The sequence below is a fragment of the Eschrichtius robustus genome, chromosome 15 (assembly GCF_028021215.1).
Source record: "Eschrichtius robustus isolate mEscRob2 chromosome 15, mEscRob2.pri, whole genome shotgun sequence".
Lineage (NCBI taxonomy): Eukaryota > Metazoa > Chordata > Mammalia > Artiodactyla > Eschrichtiidae > Eschrichtius > Eschrichtius robustus.
The window spans coordinates 64,349,192-64,369,940 of NC_090838.1; the positions used below are offsets into that span (position 1 = coordinate 64,349,192).

General features: G+C 42.3%; 1 pseudogene; it reads left to right on the top strand.

The window, feature by feature from the left end:
- Nucleotides 1–9,161: 9,161 nt before the first annotated feature.
- Nucleotides 9,162–9,653, top strand: LOC137777868 (chromobox protein homolog 1 pseudogene; annotated as a pseudogene).
- Nucleotides 9,654–20,749: the final 11,096 nt, after the last annotated feature.

Here is a 20,749-nt window from a genome sequence, read left to right on the forward strand (position 1 = left end):
AGCACAGAAGTGCAGCCCCAAACCCTCAGATCCCAGGCATGCCTTCAGTGAAGGCCACCACACATGGGAGAAACAACTCCCTCAGGGTTCCTGCTTGAGCATAGGATAAGCCATGGCTTCAACCAGACTCTGGCTGTAGCCCCTCCAACTCCATCCCTACCTCCCACCAAGGTTGTGGTTGCCAGCACACCCTGGGAAGATACTGTCTTTGCTTACTTCAGATCCAGCTCTCCCACCAAAGCCACTGGGCACACACAGGCTGCACAGGGAGCTCCTACACAATGACATGCCTTCAAGACCAGGATAAGTAACTGTTCACCTAATTTCATAAAGACAGAGAAAGATAAACAATATGAGAAGACAGGAGACTATGTTTCAAATGAAAGAATAAGAGAAGGAAAAAAAAAAAACAGGAAAAAACCCTAATGAAACAGAGCTAAATAGTTTACTGATAAAGAGTTCAAAACAATAAGAATAAAAATGTTAAATGAACTGGGGAAAAAAATAGATGAACACAGTGAGCATTTTAACAAAGAACTAGAAAATATAAAAAAGAACCAGGGAGAGCTGAAGAATGCAATAACTGAAATGAAAAAGCCACTAAAGGGAATTAATAGCAGATTAGGTGATACAGAAAAACACATAAGTGATCTGGAAGATAAAATAATGGAAATCACCCAATCAGAGGAGCAAAAAGGAAAACAAATTTTTAAAAACAAGAATAGTTTAAAGGACCTCTGGAACAGCATCAAGCATACTAATATTCGTGTTATAGGGGTCCCAGAAGAAGAGAAAGAGAAAAAGGTAGAACATGTGTTTCATGAAATTATGGCTGAAAACTTCCTGAACCTGAGGAAGGAAACAGATATCCAGGTACAGAAATCACAGAGAGTCACAAAGAAGATAAACCCAAAGAGACCCACACCAAGACATATTATAATTAAAATGGCAAAAATTTAAAGAGATACTTCTAAAGGCCACAAGAAAAAAAGGAGTCACATACAAGAGAAACCCCAGAAGGCTATCAGCTGATTTTCAGCAGAAACTTTGTAGGCCAGAAGGGAGTGGCATGATATAGTTTAAGTTCTGAAAGGAAAAAAACCCTACAACCTAGGACACTCTACCCAGCAAGGTTATCATTCAGAATTGAAGGAAAGATAAAGAGCTTCTCAGACAAGCAAAAACTAAAAGAGTTCATCAATACTAAACTGACCTTAAAAGAAATGTTAAAGGGTCTTTTCTAAGTAGAAAAGAAAAGGCTACAACAAGAAATAAGAAATTATAGGAAGGGAAAAATCCCACTGGTAAAGGCAACTATACAGTAAACACTGAGGCAACTATACAGTAAAGGCTGAGGATCAATCATTTAAATAACCTACCATGAAGGTTAAAAGACAAAAATGGTAAAAATCAATAACCATAATAAACAGTTATGTTTATTATATGTTTACTATAACCATAATAAACAGTTAAGGCATAGACATGAAGATGTAAAATATGACACCCAAAACACAAAACATGGTGGGGGAGTAGAAAAATGTAGATCTTTTAGAGTGTGTTTAAAGTGAAATGATTACCAGTTTAAAACAAGTAGATATAGTTATAGGTCAACATATATGAACCCCATGGTAACCACAAATCAAAAACCTATAATAGAAAAAAAACCTATAATAGATAAAAACTAGAGAGAAAGGAACACAAACATAACACTAAAGAGAATTGTTAAACCACAAGGGATAAGACTAAAAGAAGAAGAAAAGAACGGAGAAGAACTACAAAAACAGGTAACAAAATGGCAATAAATATACACCTATTAATAATTAATTTAAATGTCAATGGACTAAAAGCTTCAATCAGAAGATGTAGGGTAGTTGATTGGATTTAAAAAGAAAGACCCATCTATATGCTGCCTGCAAGAGACTCACCTCAAAGCTAAAGACACACACAGACTGAAAGTGAGGGGATGGAAAAAGATATTCCATGCAAACGGTAATGAAAAGAGAGCTGGGGTAGAAATACTTATGTCAGACAAAGTAGACCCTAAAAAAAAGTCTATGATAAACAACAAAGAATAGCATTATATAGTGATAAAGGGATCCATACAAGAAGAGGATGTAACATTTGTAACATATGCACCTAATATAGGAGAACTAAATATATAAAGCAAATATGAACAGACATAAAGGGAGAAATTGACAGTGATACAATAATAGTAGGGATTTTAACACACATTACATTAATGAACAGATCATCCAGACAGAAAATCAATAAGGAAACAGTGGCCTTAAATGACACACTAGACCAGTTGGACTTAATAGATATCTACAGGACATTCCATCCCCAAAGAGCAGAATACACATTCTTTTCAAGTGCACATGAAATGTTCTCCTGGATAAATCACATACTAGAACACAAAACAAGTCGCAACAAATTTAAAAGGATAGATTAAAGCACAGAAATCTCTTGCATTCCTATACACTAAAAACGAAAGATCAGAAAGAGAAACTGGGGCTTCCCTGGTGGTGCAGTGGTTGAGAATCTGCCTGCCAATGCAGGGGACACAGGTTCGAGCCCTGGTCTGGAAAGATCCCACATGCCACGGAGCAAATGGGCCCATGAGCCACAACTACTGAGCCTGCGCGTCTGGAGCCTGTGCTCCGCAACAAGAGAGGCCGCGATAGTGAGAGGCCCGCACACCGCAATGAAGAGTGGCCCCCGCTTGCCGCAACTAGAGAAAGCCCTCGCACAGAAACGAAGACCCAACACAGTCAAAAATAAATAAATATATTTGTAAAAAAAAAAGAAAGAGAAACTAAGGAGACAATCCCATTTACCACTGCAACAAAAAGAATAAAATACCTAGGAATAAACCTACCTAAGAAGGCAAAAACCTGTACTCAGAAAACTAAAACACTGATGAAAGAAATCAAAGATGACACAAACAGATGAAGAGATATACCATGTTCTTGGACTGGAAGAATCAATATTGTGAAAATGACTATACTACCCAAAGCAATCTACAGATTCAGTGCAATCCCTATCAAATTACCAATGGCATTTTTCACAGAATTAGAACAAAAAATTTTACAGTTTGTATGGAAACACAGAAGACCCCGAATAGCCAAAGCAATCTTGAGAAAGAAAAACGGAGCTGGAGGAATCAGGCTCCCTGACTTCAGACTATATTACAAAGCTACAGTCATCAAGACAGTATGGTACTGGCACAAAAACAGAAATATAGATCAATGGTATAGGATAGAAAGCCCAGAGATAAACCCACACACCTATGGTCACCTAATCTATGACAAAGGAGGCAAGAATATACAGTGCAGAAAAGACAGTCTCTTCATTAAGTGGTGCTGGGAAAACTAGACAGCTAGCTACATGTAAAAGAATGAAATTAGAACACTCCTTAACACCATACACAAAAATAAACTCAAAATGGATTAAAGACCTAAATTTAAGACCAGATGCTATAAAATTCTTAGAGGAAAGCATAGGAGAAACACTCTTTGATATAAATTACAGCAAGATCTTTTTTGACCCACCTCCTAGAGTAATGAAAATAAAAACAAAAATAAACAAATGGGACCTAACTAAACTTAAAAGCTTTTGCACAGCAAAGGAAACCATAAACAAGATGAAAAGACAATGCTCAGAATGGGAGAAAATATTTTCAAATGAAGCAACTGACAAAGGATTAATCTCCAAAATATATAAACAGATCATGCAGCTCAACATCAAAAAAACAAACAGTCCAATCAAAAAATGGGTGGAAGACCTAAACAGACATTTCTCCAAAGAAGACATACAGATGGCAAACAAACACATGAAAAGATGCTCAGCATCACTAATTATTAGAGAACTGTAAATCAAAACTACAATAAGGTATCACCTCACACCTGTAAGAATGGCCATCATCAAAAAATCTACAAACAATAAATGCTGGAGAGGGTGTGGAGAAAAGGGAACCCTCTTGCACTGTTGGTGGGAATGTAAATTGATACAGCCACTCTGGAGAACAGTATGGAGGTTCCTTAAAAAACTAAAAATAGGGGCTTCCCTGGTGGCGCAGTGGTTGAGAATCCACCTGCGAATGCAGGGGACACGGGTTCGAGCCCTGGTCCGGGAGGATCCCACATGCCACGGAGCAATTGAGCCCGTGCGCCACAACTACTGAGCCTGTGCTCTAGAGCCCGCAAGCCACAACTACTGAGCCCGTGTGCCACAACTACTGAGGCCTGCATGCCTAGAGCCCGTGCTCCGCAGTGGGAGAGGCCACCGCAGTGAGAAGCCCGCGCACCGCAGCGAGGAGTGGCCCCTGCTCACTGCAACTAGAGAAAACCCGCGCGCAGCAACAGAGACCCAACGCAGCCAAAAATAAAATAAATAAATAATAAAATTAAAAAAAAAAAAAAACTAAAAATAGAATTACCATATGACCCAGCAATCCCATTACTGGACATATACCCTGAGAAAACCATAATTCAAAAAGACACATATACCCCAATGTTCATTGCAGCACTATTTACGTTAGCCAGGTCATGGAAGCAACCTAAACTTCCATCAACAGATGAATGGATAAAGAAGATGTGGTACATATATACCATGGAATATTACTCAGCCATAAAAAGGAACGAAATTGGGTCATTTGTAGAGATGTGGATGGGCCTAGAGTCTGTCATACAGAGTGAAGTAAGTCAGAAAGAGGAAAACAAATATCATATATTAACACATATATGTGGAATCTAGACAAATGGTACAGATGAACCTCTTTGCAGGGCAGGAATAGAGACGCAGACCTAGAGAATGGTCGTGTGGACACAGGGGGTAAGGATGAGTGGGATGAATTGGGAGATTTAAATTGACATATATACACTACCATGTGTAAAATAGATAGCTAGTAAGAACCTGCTGTATAGCACAGGGGGCTCAGCTTGGTGCCCTGTGATAACCTAGATGGGTGGGATGGGGGTGGGTGGGAGGGAGGTCCAAGATGGAGGGGATATACGTATACATATAGCTGATTCACTTCATTGTACAGCAGAAACTAACACAACATTGTAAAGCAATTATATTCCAATTAAAAAAATAAAGGATAGAAATTATATGAAGAATCTTTTCTGACCACAACAGTATGAAACTAGAAAGCAATTACAGGAAGAAAAATGGGAAAAACACAGACACGTGCAGACTAAACAGCATGCTATTAAAAACCCAATGGATCAACAGAAAAATCAAAGAGGAAATCACAAAATACCTTGTAATAAATGAAAATAAAAAACACAACTTTCTGAAATCTATGGGATGCAGCAAAAGCGTTCTAAGAGGGAAGCTTATAGTGATACAGGCATACCTCAAGAAACAAGAAAGATCTCAAACAACCTAACCTACCATCAAAAGAGATTAGAAAAAGAAGAACAAACAGAGCCTCAAGTCAGAAGAAGGAAGGAAATAATAAAGATCAGAAAGAAAATAAATAAAATAGAGACTCACCCCCAAAAGAAGAAAGAAAGAAAGAAAGGAAGGAAGGAAGAGAGAAAGAAAGAAAGAATCATTGAAACCAAGAGCTGGTTTTGTGAAAAGATAAACAAAATTGATGAGCCCTTTAGCCAGCCTCATTAAGAAAAAAGAGAGAGAGAAACCAAATAAGAAATGAAAGACAAGAAATTACAACCAATATCACAGACATACAATCAAAAGAGAATACTAGGAACAGTTAAATGCCAACAAACTGGACAACCTAGAAGAAATGAATAAAATCCTAGAAACACACAATTTTCCAAGACTTAATCAGGAAGAAATAGATAATCTGAATAGACTGGTTACTAGTATTGAAATGGACTCAGTGGGTATTCCCTGGCAGTCCAGTGGTTTGGGCTCTGTGCTTATGTTGCAGGGGGCATGGGTTCAATCCCTGGTCAGGGAACTAAAACCCCACATGCTGCGTGGCACGGCCAAAGAAAAGAAGTGGAATCAGTAATCAAAAAACTCCCAAGAAACAAAAGTCCAGGACTGGATGGCTTCACAGGGGAATTCTACCAAACATATAAAGAAGAGTTAATATGTATCCTTCTCAAACTATTACAAAAAACTGAAGAGGAAGGAACACTCCCAAATTCATTCTGAGGCCAAAATTACCCTGATACCAAAATCAGACAAAAATACTACAAAAAAGCCAATATTCCTAATGAATATAGATTCAAAAATCCTCAACATAATATTAGCAAATTGAATTCAACAATATATAAAAATGATCGTGCACCATGATCAAGTGGGATTTATTGCATGGATGTAAGAATGGCTCAACATCCACAAATCAATCAATGTGATACACCACATTAACAAAAGGAAGGATAAAAATCACATGATCATCTCCATAGATGCAGAAAAAGCATTTGATAAAATTCAACACCCATTCATGACAAAACTCTCAACAAAGGGAATAGATCACAATATAATAAAAACATTTTATGACAAACCAACAGCTAATATCACACTCAATGATGAAAAACCGAAAGCTTTTCCTCTAAAATGAGGAACAAGACAAGGATGCCCACTCTCACCTTTTCTATTTAACATAGTATTAGAAATCCTAGCCACAGCAATCTGGCAAGAAAAAGAAATAAAAGGCATCCAAATTGGAAGGGAAGAAGTAAAACTGTCACTATTTGCAGATGACATGATACTAAGTATAGAAAAACCTAAAGTCTCCACCAAGAAAACTATTAGAACTAATAAATACATTCAGTAAAGTTGAAGGATACAAGATTAGTATACAGATCTGTTGTTTTTCTATACACTAATAATATCAGAAAGAGAAAGAAAGAAAGTCCCATTTGCAATTGCATCAAAAAGAATAAAATACCTAGGAATAAACTTAACCAAGGAGGTGAAAGACCTGTACTCTGAAAACTATAAGAAATTGATGAAGGAAATTGAATATGATACAAATAAATGGAAAGATATCCCTGTTCATGAATTGGAAAAATTAATATTGTTAAAATGTCCATACTACCCAAAGCAACCTACAGATTTAATGCAATCCCTATCCTAATACCCATGACATTTTTCACAGAACTAGAACAACTAGTCCTAAAACTTGTATGGAACCACAGAGGACCCCTACTGAATAGGAGAAGATATTTGCAAGTGATATGTCTGATAAGGAGTTAATATCCAAAATATATAAGAGCTCATACAAGTCAATATCAAAAACACAAACCACCCAATTACAAAATGAGCAGAGGATCTGAGTAGATATTTTTCCAAAGAAAATATACAGATGGCCAGTAAGTATGGGAAGATGTGCTTAATATCACTAAGCATCAGGGAAATGCAAATCAAAACCACAATGAGATATGACCTCACACCTGTCAGAATGGCTATTGTCAAAAAGACAACAAGTAATAAATGTTGGCAAGGATGTTGAGAAAAGGGAACTCTAGTGCACTGTTGGTGGGAATGTAAATTGGTGCACCCACTATTGGTGCAGTCTGAAGTTTCCTAAAACAATTAAAAATAAAACTACCATATGATCCAGAAATTCCACTCCTGGGTGTATATCCGCAGAAAACAAAAACACTAATCCAAAATGATACATGTGTCCCAGTGTTCATAGCAGCATTATTTATGATAGCCAAGATATGGAAGCAACCCATTTGTCCTTCAACAGGCAAATGGATAAAGAAGATGCAATACACACACAAACACACACACACACACACACACACACAATGGAATATTATTCAGCCATAAAAAAGAATGAAAAATTGCCATTTGCAATAACATGGAATGACCTGGAGGGTATTATATTTACTGAAGTAAGTCAGACAGAGAAAGACAAATACTGTATGTTCTCACTTGTATGTGGAATCTAAGAAATAAAACAAACCAGTGAATATAAAACAGAAATAGACTCATAGATACAGAGAACAAACTAGTGGTTACCAGTGGAAAGAAGGGTGGGGGAGGGGCAAGATTGAGGAAGATAATTAAGAGGTAAAAATAACTAGGTATAAAATAAATAAGATACAAGGATGTAATGTACAGCATAAGGAATATACACAATATTTCATAATAACTTTAAATGGAGTGGGCTTCCCTGATGGCGCAGTGGTTAAGAATCCGCCTGCCAATGCAGGGGACATGGGTTTGAGACCTGGGCCGGGAAGATCTCACATGCCGTGGAGCAACTAAGCCCCTGCGTCACAACTACTGAGCCTGTGCTCTAGAGCCTGCGAGCCACAACTACTGAAGCCCGCACACCTAGAGCCCGTGCTCCACAACAAGAGAAGCCACCACAATGAGAAGCCTGTGCACCACAATGAAGAGTAGCCCCCACTCGCCGCAACTAGAGAAAGCCCGCGAGCAGCAACAAAGACCCAACACAGCCTAAATAAATAAATAAATAAATAAATAAATAAATCTATTAAAAAAAAAAAAACTTTAAATGGAGTATAATCTTTAGAACTGTCGAATCACTATGTGGTACACCTGAAATTATAACATTACAACTCAACTCTACCTCAATTTTAAAAATTTTATTTATTTTATTTATCTTTGGCTGCGTTGGGTCTTTGTTGCTGCACACCAGCTTTCTCTAGTTGCGGCGAGCAGGGGCTACTCTTCGTTGAGGTGTCAGGGCTTCTCATTGCGGTGGCTTCTCTTGTTGTGGAGCATGGGCTCTAGGCACGTAGGCTTTAGAAATTGTGGCACGCGGGCTCAGTAGTTGTGGCTTGCCGGCTCTAGAGCGCAGGCTCAGTAGTTGTGGCACATGCTTAGTTGCTCCGCGGCATGTGGGATCTCCCCAAACCAGGGCCCGAACCCATGTCCCCTGCATTGGCAGGCAGATTCTTAACCACTGCGCCGCCAAGGAAGTCCTCTCTCTCAATTAAAAAAAATAATTCCAGATGCTGGTGGCGGCAGCGCAGAGTGCCAGGCTCTTTTGTTTGGCTGAGGGAAGGGCGGTTGGCCGGCGCCTGCGGAACGCCGCTTCAGTGAGGGGCTCCACCGCGGTCACCCGGCTTGTTGCTTTCCTGGTCCCCACTCCCCTGGCCGGCTGGACAAGACGCACCAGGAGTGCGGCACTGATTCCTCTCGGGTTCACGGGCACTGCTCTGAGCAGCGTCATCCTTTATACCAGAAAGCTGGCGGGCACCATGGGGAAAAGACAAAACCAGAAGAAAGTGGAGGAGGTGCTAGAAGAAGAGGAAGAAGAATATGTGGTGGAAAAAGTTCTCCACCGCCGAGTAGTAAAGGGCAAAGTGGAGTACCTCCTAAAGTGGAAGGGGTTCTCGGATGAGGACAACACATGGGAGCCAGAAGAAAACCTGGATTGCCCCGACCTCATCGCCGAGTTCCTGCAGTCACAGAAAACAGCACATGAGACAGATAAATCAGAGGGAGGCAAGCGCAAAGCTGATTCTGATTCGGAAGATAAGGGGGAGGAGAGCAAACCAAGAAGAAGAAAGAGAGTCAGAAAAGCCACAAGGCTTTGCTCGGGTTTGGAACCCGAGCGGATTATTGGAGCTACAGACTCCAGTGGAGAACTCATGTTCCTGATGAAGTGGAAAAACTCTGATGAGGCTGACCTGGTCCCTGCCAAGGAAGCCAAAGTCAACGTGCCCACAGGTTGTCATATCCTTCTATGAGGAAAGGCTGATGTGGCATTCCTACCCCTCGGAGGATGACAACAAAAAAGATGACAAGAATTAACTCCCCTGAATACCAGCCCCTGTCACATCTGACTGTGGGTTTCAAGTGGGGAAAGAAAGAGTTCTACTTGTCTTGACACCATAGAGGTGGCTTGAGAAGATGTCCTTTGAAGAGCCAGTATAGTTTCTGTGCCCTACAGCAGCCCAAGTGCTTTAAAGCTGTTCCACGCTGTATAGTTTGCACACCCATTCCGGTGGAGGGGAAGGAGGGTCAGTGTTTCAAGGCAACCCATTCTGAACTTTGCTGAGAAAAGCAAAGGGCTTTCTATGAAGGACAAAACTTGCAGAATGGGATGTGGGAGAGCAAAAGATACTATAGGTCTTCAAAGAGCATCTCCACAACCCACAGCCTTCTTCCCGATAGTGTTAACTCTGCATTTTTACAGCGTAGCATGTATGTAGTTTTTGAGTATTACTGGTGTATTATTATTTGGGGTGGGAGGGATTGGGGGGGGGAAAGAAGGGAGATGGGTTAGGGTCACTTTTGTTAAAATTTGGGGCCTGATTGGGGAAATGGTGAAACAAAGGAAAGAACAACGAATGATGATTTGGTTCTGTGTCCAGAATATTTCATCCTTTCAAAAAATGTCATTGGCAACCTAAATGAGGACTGTGAGAGACTGTTTAAAAGCTGTGAATGCCTGAAACTTAGAAGCCAAGGTGTTCCCTGCCTGAGCTTCATGCTGTTCCCAACAAAGGACTAAGCCAGTTAAGAAGTTACCAAAGCTGTCGTCTGTGGGATGGAAACTGGTTGAGGAGGAAAATTCTTATTGGAGTGGATACGCAGGCAGGTCATTCTGTCTTAGAGGTGATAATTCTTGAAATTGACAAGAAGACCCTTCTTTTCCAATTATGAAGTTATAAATATCAGCTTCTCCACACAAGCCACTGGCTGAAGTATTTGGGGAAGGGCAGAGGGTGGTATAGGAGGTGGGAGAGTAGGGAAAGACAAGGGCCGGTGCTCTTAGGGTGGAAAACTCTTGGAGCCTCTGTTTTTTGAACTTTGAAACCATTGGTGGCAGGGTTCAGTCACTGACAGCACAAGTTCACTGAATCACTTCAAGAGCTGAATGATTTCAGAAGCCCTGGTCTCAGGAGAAGATTAAATTTTCATACTGGGGCAGTGGCTCACTTTAAAACAAAACAAATTATTTTAATCCTAAGAATTAACTAAAACCCAAAACTCTGTCTTGAATCATGAGATCCATCAGTTCTGACATCGTCTAGACCTGCATCTAGAACTCCATTGTAAAACATTTTTAGGCATGTGTTAGGTTTCTGTAAAAATTTTGTTTAAATGTTAAGCTTCATACCAACACTGTCAGTTTTTGTCTTAATAAAACTATAGATTTATAATCAAAAAAAAAAATTCCAAGTGACTGTCTTTGGGAATTAGAACTGTGGGGTGTGCAGAAAGCTGAGATGGAGTTCTGTTGCTTTTTATTATAAGCTCTTACATGTGTTACTTGATTATTAAATTATGATTATATATTATTTTTACTTTAAACATTTTAAAACAAATAATTTAATATGTGCTCTCACTTTATGTGATAATTGTATTCCCTGAAAATCCATGGTTAAATCTGATTGTTCAAAATGAATCATGATATTCAGGAGACCTACAAAAAAAGAACCTTTAAGACGGTGGTTCTCAAACTTAAGTGGGCATCAGAGTCATCTGTGGGGCTGATTAAAACCTGGATTGCTCAGCCCTACCCCAGAGTTTCTAAGTCAGCAGATCCGGGGTGGAGCCTGAGAGTCTGCATTTCCAGCAAGCTTCCAGTTGATGCTGCTGATGATGATCCAAGGACCACACTTTGAGAACCATGGTTTTAAGGAAATAGCTCCTAATTTATATTTTCTATTAAACTGAATCACCATACATGGAGTTTGCTTCACATGAGGTTTACATACATAACAATATCACATCTTTTCATTCAAACTGGGCATTGTGAACTGGTAAGCTTAGTGAGAACACACTGCTAGCTCCAATAGGCTGGTGATTTTTTGAAAATCACCTCCTCAGGCATAGCATGAGGAGTAAAGAGAAGCTGAGTAACAAATCCTCTTTCTCACAAAGACCACCTCCAACCACAAAAGGGAAAGGCCATGTGACCTAGGCTGGCCAATAAAACACTCCCTAGTCCCCAGTCAGAGACTGATTCAGAGATGACCCCATGGCCAAAGCTGGACCAATCAGAATTCTTCCCAGGACATTTCCACTTGAGCCATCCCAAAACACTGCCTTGTTCTGGCTCTTGCTCTGGTCCTGGCATTGTGAAGCTTATAAGCTTGAGGGGCTACTATCTCGCCTGCCCTGTGGAAGGATGCATCCAAAGAAAGTAGAGAAACAGTTCTGATAACACTGTAACTCCCTGAGTCAGTTAATTCTGACTGGCCTTCTCAGTTGTGTTGAGCTGATAAATTCACTTTACTTTTTCTCATGTTTGAGTTGGGTTTCTGACACTTGGAGTCAATAGTTCCTGAATAATACAAATGAAGTAGGAGTTTTCCAAAATGTTTTAAAAATGTGTTTTTTCATATTTGAAGTTCTATGGATTTTTCAGATTGGAAACCAAGCAAAAATGAATACAAAATGACAATACAGATGCAAATAGAGATGAAAACTCTCCAGGGCTACAGAAGTATGGAGCTATAATGTAGCTCGTATTCAGGTAGATGCATAACTTTCAGTTCTGCACTAGCTGAGACCATTCCCTCCTCACCTCCTCTGTGCTGGGTCCTGCGTCCTCACAATTTGAGAGAAGCTCCCTTCCAGGAGTATGCAGAAGTAGAAGAACCCAGGCTTCCCCAGATTCATCTTCAAAGGGAGCCATCCATTTAAAGCAACTCAAGCAGAGTGTTGACCAAATGGAAAGTGTTTAGATTAATTACTGCTCTGATTGGCAGCTACATGGCCCACCATAAAAATTCCCAATCATGACCTAAACTTTGAAACAGAAGCTCTATCTCCACCATTTCATATAATATATATTAATTGGCTGTCAAATATTTGTTTTCATAATCTCATTTAATCCTGACTAAAATTCAGTGAGGTGCATAATTTTGATCTCCACGTTATAGATGAGGAAATGGAGATTCAGAAAATTAAGTAATTTTTCCTGAGTCACAGAGCCAAGCATGGTGGAGCCAAGAACCATATTGGATTCTCTGCTTCTGGGACCCAAGGAAGGAAGGAAGACAGGGAGGGAGAGAGGGAGGGAGGGAGGAAGAAGAGCAAAGAAACAAGAGATAGAGGAGGTCTGCAAGAAGCCTTCCACTTCTGGATTCCAGACCCTGCCTTAGGTCCCAACCATAAGCCCTCCCAATGGCTTTATACTAAACCCCCTTTTCTCTTCATTTAGCTTCAGTTGATTTGAGTTACTTGCATCCAAAGAGTATTAGCCAGTACAGCTATCCACCTCCATATGTTGCCAAAGGAATTGTGTTAGAACACAGCAGCCCCAGCATGTAGCAAATGAAAGAACTTGTAACAGCAGTTTTACCTATACCAGCCCCTCCACTGCCCAACTAGCTCACCATTATCCTCCCATCCATCTTTAGATCATAGATTGTCTTGGGGGATGAGCATGGCTTTACAGTGAGGGATCAGACCAAATTCTCTTCTGTCCCAAGTCACTTAAGGGCCCCATTCCACTTTACTGCCCCTGCCACCAGTGTGAAATCACATCTGGGAACCCTGAGATTCCAAACCCTACTGACAAAAATCAATGCCTTAAGCCTGTAAGGCTAAGGACAAGAGTGCCACACCAGTGAACACTCAGGGCCCCTGCACAAGTAGCCTTCATGTCCACTGCAGCAAGGAGGTGGTGATACAGCCAGTCTTATGGGCAAACAGTGTGTTTTGACCATCAAAACCCTGGTAATTGAATCACCTGCCATTTAAACACTCCCCCCACCCCCCCAACCCCAACCTCCCTTCCACAAGGGCACATCAATTCAGTCCAACAAATTCACTTTGTTCCAGATATTTGCACTAGACACTGCAAACAAAGAGAACAAAATAGTTTATTAGGGAAGAAGGGCAAAATATGGTAAAAAAATCCTTCAGGTTAGACATTCATATCTCTGGGAAAAAAACTAGAAAAAAAGTTGTGCCACATTCATCAAAAGTCAGCCTTTTGGGAGCTTTTCCTCCCATCTTTTAAGCCATTTGACCTTATTATACTATCTAAGAACATGGGACTAGCCCAACATGGTATCCAGTGAACTCCTCTGATAGCCCGAAGTATTTGAGAAAAGGACCTCCCCAAGGGCTCCTCTGGGTTTATTTTGGGAACTGAATTGACAAGAATGACATGGGGTCATACTGGGCTTTAAAAAAACTAAGCTAGAAGCCAGAGAAAGGCCACCTTCACAATCGATAGTTTATCCATTGCCTCTGGGCTTAGCAGACCCCTAAAATGCATGCCCGGAAGAGGAAAGAAAAACAAGCAAACAAAATATCCCTAAGCAAACTTTCAGTAACAAAACCAGGTACCATATCCAAAACCTAACAACAGAAATGTCTAATAAAAGGAGGCTAGCCATTATTCAGTTTCAATTCTGAGATGTTACATTAACAGATATAATCTATTTTCCCATAGTTTTCCGGGGAAGAGGCAAGTCTCAGGGGTTTTGCATACTTCATAAATACTTTAGTCAGTCTTGTAACTTTGGCAAAGACAATAGAAACTTATTTGCCTGGAAGAAAGAGTCTCAGTTCCATCAGATGAGAACAAAAGAGAACTCACCAGGGTGTCAGAGAGAATGAGTCTCCTGTCATTTCTGTTCATTTGGTGTGAGTTCCAAACCAATGAACTCAAGGCACCAAGATGACACACTATAATTTTTTTAAGGAAAGGCAAATATTCAATGCTCATTTGGAGGATTTACTCAGCTTTCATGCTATTCTCCTTCTCAGTGTGTGTAAAGCTCACTCTTAAATACTCTGTGCTCATACTGTAAAGCACATTTTCCCTTATCTGCATAGCTTTGTCTACTATCTCTGATGCTCCAAGCTGCAAACTTACCTTCAATCTCTAAGCGTTGGAAACCACAATCCAAATCTCAGGGAGGCCAGAGCCACTCGTTCTGTTGCTCTTGGTTGGTGAGAAGGACTCTCTGTGATTTCCAGGCTGAACAGTATTTGGGGCATTGGAGATTGACTTGTGGGCTCAGTGGCGGCCAGCCATGTGACCAGGATGGGGGAAGGGACACTTCTGCAGTGTGAGGGACTGATGCCTGGTTGGCTGACAGACCAGGGTAGTGCAGGGTCTGAACAGAGCAGCCCAGGATCATAGCAGACATCTTTAAGTTTCTTCTTAGATTTTAACTTGGTGATTTTACATGGCAGTGTTGTTTCAGCCTGGATTTTGAAATGCTGGTTTATCTCCCTGCATGGTTTCTATCCCAGATCCTTTTGAATTCTGTCTTAGAGGGCTCTTAGAGGTAGAGGTCTAAGGGACCTTAGAGATGATCCAGTCCTGCCCCGGGGCCACCCATTTTATAGGCAGTTAGCAGCACTTCTAGGAGCCTGCAGAGGCCTGGGTGTGGAATGCATGCTGGAGTGACCAGGACTGGCTGGCACCAATATTACAGCTCACTTGAATATCTTCAACCGTTAGGTCATTAGAGCTTTGAGGACTGCTGAGATGCCAGTTAAATGGATCTTGTCACACTTCAGGTACCTAAATCTGCAGCTATCAGATTAGGGCATGGCTTAGAAATTACAGCAATTTGTACTTGTGGTCAATGAGTTTTTGTATAGACATGTGTACTTATGTTTATGTATCTCTATCACAATCTTCATAAAGTACTCCAAGATGATCTTTTTGGGATCAGGGGATGTCATGAGCTGGGGAGATCTTTGATCTCAAAGATCTTGAAGGCTTCTGGAGACCAGAGCTGTATGGGTAAACTTCTAGTTCACATCTGCCACTCCACCCAAATGGTTTGTGCTGGCTGCCTGCTAAAAAAATGGGGGAGGTGGTGATAAGAATGGAGGAAATGGTAGAGGTGGAAGTGATAGGTGAAATGGTAGAAGTGGCAATATGGTAGCTGGACATAAATGGAGGTGTTGGAGGTATAGATGGAGGTGGTGGAGGTGGAGGTGGTGGACGTATAGATGGAGGTGGAAAAGATGTAGATGGAGGTGGTGGAGGCAGTGGTGGTGATGGAGGAATGGGTGAGAAGACCTCCTAAATGATGGAGTAGGAGATTATTTTTACTATTATGCTGATGACCCTGGATGAATCTGACTTTCTGTGATTAGAAGTGTGAAATGGCGAAGCCTTGGCATTAGGAATCTGGAGAACCTTATTCTGTCCCCAAAGCTGTGTGACCTTGAGATAATACTTCACCTCTTTGGGCTTCAGTATCCTTGAAGCAGAATTGGCACTTAATAAATGGTGGCTTGTTTAGGGGAATTCATCTTTCTCCCTCCAAGCACTTTACTCTTCCCTACAAAGTAGGAGCTTCTGTCCTTTCTGGAGCTTTGAGAAAAGTACTCTCCACTCACCTCTCTTACTTACTCTTGCTTAGTGGATGAGGAGTGGCTCATGTGCTTGATGAATTTGGGAGAATAAAATGGGCACGTGCCATGACTCAGATCCTTCTGAGAACTGCCTGCACCAGAGAAGGCCCAAGCTGCCCTCCTCTCCTCCCCTCTTCGCAGTAAACTTCCCAGGGCAGGTTCTTGTCCTGCAGGTACAGAGTCTTCCAGTGCTGGAAAGATAAGTTTGGTTCTTGGGGAAAGAGTTAGGAAGCCTGATTGTGGTTGTACTTTCTAAAGCATATTCTCCAATCAGCTTTATCTGTTATGAAGTTATTTTAATCTCTAGCGGTTTGACCCCTGTATCTTATTTCTCATTTGATTCCAAGCATAGAGAGAAAGACTGGAAACAAGGATCACTCTCAAATTCCAATGCTGGTGAATTAATGAGAGAGCCAGCATGGAGTTGATTGGACTAAACGGTCTCTAAGTTTCCTTCAAGCTCTAACATCCTGTGATTCTATGAGTCTATTTCTCTGGAAAAAAACCAAACTCTTAGCAAACAACTTCTTAATCTCTGACTCTCCTCCTTCCTGCTTCTCAATACAAAGAAGACCTCAAATCTTCAAACATCTTCCTCTCCTCCCCTCTCCACCAGCCCCTCGTGGCTTCATTTACTCCTTGTTCTGGTCTGGGCCCCACGATGAATCCCTTCACTCCTCCCTCAGTGATACCATAACCTCTGGCTCCTGCCCTGCCAATCTCTTGTTCTAGATCAGCCCACCCATTAACCTTCTCCTCCAGCACTGAACTCCCTTTCATCTCTGAAGAAAGCCTGTCTGCAGGGGGAGAGAACAAAGCCAATACACAGAGTGGCAGAGGGGAGTGTGGGTGTGTGTGAGAGGGAGAGACAGACAGACAGACAGGATGGGGAGGGGGAGGGAGACCTAGCCCCATGATGCCTGTGGCCAACACCATCCCTGCCCTTCCCCATGATTGAGTTTTGTGAGCCAAAAACTGTTAAGAGAATATCTGGCCATCCCCTTTCTCTCCTCTCCCTTCCCGCTGGCCTCTCTCCATGTTACTTCCAAGGAGACTGGTTCACCCAGCTGGCTTTAAGCTCTGGGATAAATTGGAGGCTTTCAGTCCTTCCTTATCACCAGAGTGGTAACAGTGGAGATCCACACTTAGGGGAAAGGGAAAAGTTGGACCCAGTGGTTCTCAGTCAGAGGTATCCCCCACCCAGGGGACATTTGGCAATATCTGGAGACATTTTTGGTTGTCACACTGAGAGGAGAGTACTTCTGGCCTCTAGCAGGTAGAGGCCAGGGATGCTGCTAACATCCTACATGAGACACCCCCCACAGCAAAGAATTAGCCGGCCCCAACTGGCGATGGCGCTGAGGTCGAGAAGTCCTGGATTAGACAGCTCAGCCCCCTCTGGTCTAGGCTCTAGGCTGTCTCTAACCCAGGCCAAAAGAGCATTCTACATGGGCCCATCTTGGTCTGGGCTCTACAAGGAAGAAGGAGGGGCAAAGATTCTTAGTAATTCGCAGTTTCTGACCTCTGTGTTTCCATTTCCTTTAGAGACCTGGTGGGGAGAGGTGGCTACTCACAGGGGCAGACCCCCTTCCATCTCCTGGCCAGATGCCATCTGAACTCCACCTGAGTTTAACATATGGCAGGGTTTAAACAGGTTTGACACAGGGTCCTGGCATGGGGGGCACAGTATGAAGAGAGAACAAGCCTCCTACCCTGGAGAGGTCTGCAAGGTTCAGGTCCTTGTGTTGGTGGGAATAAGGACACATTTCAAGGCCCCAGCAGGCCTATCTAGAACTTTTATCCATAAGAAATTCTCCATGAGCTGGGCAAGACTCACTCCAGTATGTATATTATTTGGCTCTCAGATTGTTTGTGCCAAGCTTTGGCAGGTGGTACAAGACTGGCTGCCCCAGATTCTTGTCAACTTTAGCTGCTTTTGAACTGTATCCAGGGTCAAGGAGGGAACATACTGTGATGGTGTCAAGTCTGCACAGGAGGGGAAAAAAAAAGATGGTATCTTAAAGGGAAGCTGAGATACCCAAAAGGCCAGGCTCAGGTTAGGCAGTGGCTGGGTCCTAGCCTTGCACATCTCCATCTACCCCCTGATCACTGCTGTGGCCTGTGGCCAGCAACATCAGAGACCTTAGCTCACTCTCCACCAGCCACACTGCATGTCCTGCTGTTCCTCTAACACCCCAAGCTCATTCCTACTCGGAACCTTTGCACTTACTGTTTCCCTAACCTTCAGCATGCCTTGCTCCCTTGTGTATTCAGCTCTCTGACCAAATGCCATCTACCCAAGAGGGGTCTCCCTGACCAGCCCATCTAAAATGCCCCTCTCTAGTCCTTAATTCTGCCTTCCTTGTCTATATGACGTTTCTACCCAAAATCATATTTTGTGTTTGTTTATTCATTTATTGTCTGTTCCTTTAATATGGCAGGGATTTTGTCTTGTTCATGGATTTATCCCTGATGTCTAGAATAGAGGCTCATAAATGGTTGGGTTCAAATCCTGGCTCCACTAACTGTGGGATCTTGGGCAACTTACCTATCGTTTTTTTCCTTCATATTCCTCTGAAAATGAAGCTGAAAAATGAGAATAAGAATTATATCTGCCTCAAGGGTTGTTATGAGAACTGATTGAATCAATGTATATAAAATCTTAGGTCAGGGCTTCCCTGGTGGCGCAGTGGTTAAGAATCCGACTGCCAATGCAAGGGACACGGGTTCGAGCCCTGGTCCAGGAAGATCCCACATGCTGCAGAGCAACTAAGCCCGTGCTCCACAACTACTGAGCCTGCACGCTAGAGCCCACGAGCCACAAATACTGAAGCCCGTGCACCTAGAGCCCGTGCTCGGCAACAAGAGAAGCCACCACAATGGGAAGCCCACGCACTGCAACGAAGAGTAGCCCCGCTCTCCGCAACTAGAGAAAGTCCGCGCGCAGCAACGAAGACCCAACGCAGGCAAAAATAAATAAATAAAATTAATTAATTAATTTAAAAAAAAACTTAGGTCAATGTCTGGGCCACAGGAAATAATTAGTATTAACTATGAATATTATTATAATTATTATACGCCTAGGAAGCTCACGACCTGTGTATTCTGGGGAGTGGGGAGTGGCATTCCTGGCAGCTTGCAGGAATGAAGCAGTCATTGTTACTTCTCCAGGAACCAAGATCCCCCTGCAGGCTCTCAACCAGTCCTCTCTCCTCTGTACCTGCTCTCTGTTGCCCTCTGGAGGTCCTGGTTGGACACTGGTGAAAGCTAACCGTGTTAGGGACTCTGCGGATGATGTATTTCCTAGGGAAGAATGAGGCTTTACTGGATGGCAGCCCCCTTACTTAAGTTCGGCCCTTGACAAAACCGCCAGTGGAGCCATCATTTGGCAAACACGATTGGAAATCACTGAGACCACAGAAGAACTGTGGGTACCTAGGAATTCATCTCTCAGACCCCAAGAGGGACCCAGAGAAAGGCCACCCCTCCCCTCCCCCAGGCTGCACTTCCTGAGCCAGGGGACAATGCTCTGGCCACCTGGGCCAACCTAAGACACCCTGTAAAGCCACTCCTCAGATGCGCCAATGCCTCCTCCAGCCTGATAGTTTCTTTGCCTCCTTTTCTTTCCCCGAAATAGCCAGACTATTCCATGTTTTGCCTCAGGGAGCGTGTATGAAAGCAGGAAGCAGAGACAAAATGAGCCTCTTCCCTTAGAGGAAGAGAAAAGACTCCTGGCTAACCCAGACTGAAGTGTAGGAGAGGATGTTCATGAGAAAGATCAAGGCTGTCCCCTGCCCCTAATTCAAGGCTGCATGGAAACATGGAGGGGGACTCTGAGCTCCGCAATGACCTGCAGGCACCAGTGAACAAGGACTATATGGAACAAGAACAAATGACATCAAGTGTAAGGACCTATGTAGGCCCCTAAGAGTCTAGAACCCTGCAGTGCACCCCACTCCGACCCCAAAATGGAAACCACGAGGGACACTCAGAACAGACAGGGATTAAATGTCAGCACCTTTTAAAAATGAGGGTTCAAAATATAGATGGAGAGTTTTAGAAACTCATGTTTCTTACAACCTTGAGTGCAGGGACCAAAACTGGTATTCCAAAGGATAGATTTTTTTAAGAAAATAGTGTCGGGGAAATGCACTATTTCAAAGATGACACTTAGAGGAGAAGTCTGGGCAGCAGACAAAGGCAGAAATCTAATCATTTGTTGGACTCAGCACATTTATCTCTGCTCTGAAATCAAATGTGATTGTCCCTTAATACTGGGGTTGAACTTGCAGCCCAGGTTGCCTTGGACAATCACCAGGTGCCCTGTTGTCTTGGCTTCATTATCAGCAGTTCCCTCTTTCATTCTCAAAAGGCATGCAGTCTGGGCAGTAAGTTATATGGTTACTCTGCTCAAGATTTTTAAATGAGTGATCCCATGGGCTGACCAACTCTGAGTGAGGTGCTATGAAATAGAAAGGAAGGATTTCCAGGCAGGGGT